We start from the raw sequence: 3,800 nt of genomic DNA, 5'->3' as shown, positions 1-3,800 counted from the left end.
CGTAAACAAATGAAGTCTGTACCACCGCGCGCGCGCACGCACGCACGATTTCCAATGACGATTTTACACATAAGAGGCGCGTGCGTACGTGTGCGTTACATTTTATTGTTGCTAATTTTAGCGATGATCAAAGGACATCCTGCCCAACCTGTGATGAGGTAGTGTGAAACTATTTTATCTTCATAGAACAACTCAATCAATCAACTAAATTTTCAAGCAGTTCAGCCACGCTTTTTTATGATTTTGTTGTGTATTAGAGATATTTCTGAATTTATTTATAATCAATTCATCTACCCTTCTATCTTTCTTTCATTCTTGCTTATTCTGTTTGCTCTCTCTTGCTCTCTCTTGCTCTTTCTAGATATGTCACCAACTTCTTTGCTGCATCATGTTTTGTTAGTTCATTGTATTGGTCGTGCACATAAATAAAAAGCAATACAATTGGCAAACAAACTCTTTCTCTGGCTATTTGCACAAAAATGCAAAATGTCAAATAAACATGAATTAATATAGAATCACAAATGAGATTAACACATCTCAAATATATTGTCGCTCATATAGTTGGAATATTTTTGTTTTACCCCAATTTATGGAATTATTTTAAGACATTAAAAAACACAAACATGTTCAATTTATACAGATCAGTTGTTCAATTCTCATCGCTGTATTTCATTTTGGTTATGCCTGTCCAAATTGACAGTTCATAGAGCACACTTTGAGATCATGTGCCCAATATAATTTTTTGTTTTGTTATTATAATTGTCGTTATGAATTTGAAAAAATTATCATCATCAGTCTCACTATCGTCATCATCATCACGCAGAGGGGTCACTCCCAACATGACTGGCTACGCACCCGCGTCCAGAAAAAATGGCGAAAGGGTGTCTTTTTCAGCTATACGACGGCGTCAACGATTTCCTGAAAAAGGGGTGTTTTTCAAGCACTGATTGCACAAAACCCCCCAAAAGGGTATCTTTTCAGGATCACAAGTTTCGACGTTTTCTTTAAGGGTCATTTCAGAAAAGGTGCGATACGCCATTAGGGTCCATTTCAGACTAGATGTTGATGGACTGGGTAACATAATATGTAAATGAGAGTGGGCATCATCATCATCATCATCATCATCAGGTCATGTCCCAGTTAACTTCCAAGGAGGATGTTGATGCTGATGTTGATGGGGGGGGGGGTGTAAGAGGACATATTTTTAATTTTGTTTTTCCCAAAAATTTCGCAACGACTCAGCCAGCCGCTGAATAAGCGCGGGGGGGGGGGGTGGGGGGGGGGGGTAAGAGCACACTTTTTTTTTGGGGGGGGGGGTCGTTCTGTTGGGGGTCACCCATTAGCATTTTTTTGTTTTAATTAACAAAATAAAAAAATGAGGGAGGGGTTCCTCCAAAACACACAAACCTGTCTGTATTAAGCAACACATTGAGACTCCTCTGCAGTTCATTGGTTTACCCTTGGTCCAGTTGGGTGAAATAGGGTCTAGCATCCACCCAGGGTAGGGTCAGGTGGACCAAATTAATTGTCCATATTTCAAGGTATCATAAAGGGACAGTGAATCTAAGTAATTGGATATATTAGGAATAATATCAAGATTTCATAGCTAGAATTAGTATTGTGTCTAATAATAGTTGCAATTTATAGAGTGCCTTTTGCACTAGATACAAAGCGCTTTGACATGCTATCCACGAGTCAGTGCTCAATTCAGGGAATGTTACTTTCATGAAATGGCATTCCCCACTTTATACAAAATGCCCAAACAATTGAAAGTTTAAAATTGATTTAATTAGAAGTTTTTTTTAAATTTTATTTTGTAAAAATTTAGATCTATTGTACTTTTTCGTATTTTGTAATTTGTATTAAAATGTATAATACAGTAGTATGTTAATATCTAATGATACGTGTTGCCGTTCATTTCTAAGGTTGCACAGTAAAATCTACAGGTGTGATGTTACCTTGATGTTCGAGGTTCGAAGCCGCCAATATAATTGGAAAGCTTGAGTAGTGATTTTTTTCACAAAGAAATATCATTAATATTTCACTTTATAATTGAATTAACAAGGGGAAAATCGAACAGATGATAAAATAAGAATGCGAAAGCAATAACCTGTCAAGAAATTTGCATACATTGGAGGGGCCTATAATAGCCATTTTAATTTGTCAAAAATAGTAAAATGTTACAATCCTAAAACCTGCAATTTGACACTTTTAGGATAACTTCCGGCTCACGAAAATAAAAAGTGATTTTGTTTATGTTCAGTTCTTTATGATGTAAGGCTATTATGTCAGATTAGTACCCACACGTGCTAAGTCGAATAATTTTGATTATATTGCAGGAAATTTTGCTCCATTTCCTTTCGCTTGCCTCTTGTAAAGGTAAGACTTGTGTAACGCTCGTATTACTTATCAGACGAGTGGTAGCGAAAAGTAATTATCACTACTAAAGCATATTTTCCTTTAAAAGTGGCCCGTTAGTTTGCAGCTAGGCAGGAAGCTACATTATTATCTTCAAGGAAGATCCAGTTAAGCACATGCCTGAAATATTTTCTTCTGGCGGCATAGAAGATAATGTTACAAAGGGAATGAGCTATATATGACTCCATCTCTTTAAAACTCCTTGATCAGACCAAGCGATGATCAGGTTGGATTCATCCAGCAGCCATAGCCTGAACTTATAGCTATACTATATAATAGTACTATTAAACATTCTAGATTTTGTTTGTTTGTTTGTTTTACCTGACTGATAATAAAGTATGTGTATGCTTGTAAGTAAGCAATCAGGGTGACCGACTGCTTTAAGTCCTCTCCGAGGGACTTGGTAATGAGGATCAAAGGGCTCTATTATTGACACAGGTCCACGTTGCAATGGAATAAAAGTAGCATAATTATATCAATCACTGGAAATTAAAACAGTTTAGAAACTCTCTACATTATTATGTTATGTTATTGTTGATAGACCCATTACGAGCCTATTATAACAGTCATGATCAACATAATTATTTTAAAAACATGTTCTCTCTTTGTTCTCTCTCTCTCTCTCTCTCTCTCTCTCTTTCGTTTACTCTCTCTCTCGTCTCTCCTCTTCCATTTTCATCTTATTTCCTTTTTGTATGAAATGTTTTTATAGTTTGTTTGTATTATGTTTTTATTTTATATTTTGTGTATTTTTATGTGTATTGTAAGATATTTGAAATGTGATTTGTTTGTTACAGCAGGGCTCCCTTGGAAAGCAGGCCTTGCGGCATGAATAGGACCACCCTGCTTTTATTAAGAAGACCTGAATACATAAATAAATAAACAAATAGTCCCAATTAAATGACATGCCAGGTTTTAAAATTAGGTTACACAAAAAAAATGCAGACCTATCGATTATGCAAGTAATCACATAACGGTACCCCGGGGGAATACTCACATACTAAGACATACGCGGATGTGCCGCTCTAATGCCTTTGGGTCACTTTTTCATTAAAAAATCCCTTAAAATGCCTGGGTCCCATTTATTTAAAAAATATGCCTAAACATGGGTCCGTTTTTTCGAAGTTGTGAAAATGGGCTTTACTTCGAGAAAAATCCCCCCAAATGACAAATGAGCAGGGGTTTCGAGGCTTGAGCAGCAAACCCCCGTCCAAACCAAATCTAAGTATTCCCCCCCCCCCCCACTACACAAAATGATGTATGTAGGCAACGCAAAGCAATGCAATTATAAGCAGAGAATCCCAGAGAAGGAAAAAGATTGGAAAGTGTTTGTTTTTTTAAGAAGAAAAAAGAAAAGAAAAGAGAGAATAGAAACGTATTCA

Source organism: Strongylocentrotus purpuratus, unplaced genomic scaffold, assembly GCF_000002235.5.
Source record: "Strongylocentrotus purpuratus isolate Spur 01 unplaced genomic scaffold, Spur_5.0 spur5_scaffold_5, whole genome shotgun sequence".
NCBI lineage: Eukaryota > Metazoa > Echinodermata > Echinoidea > Camarodonta > Strongylocentrotidae > Strongylocentrotus > Strongylocentrotus purpuratus.
Note: the sequence above shows the minus strand (reverse complement) of the source record.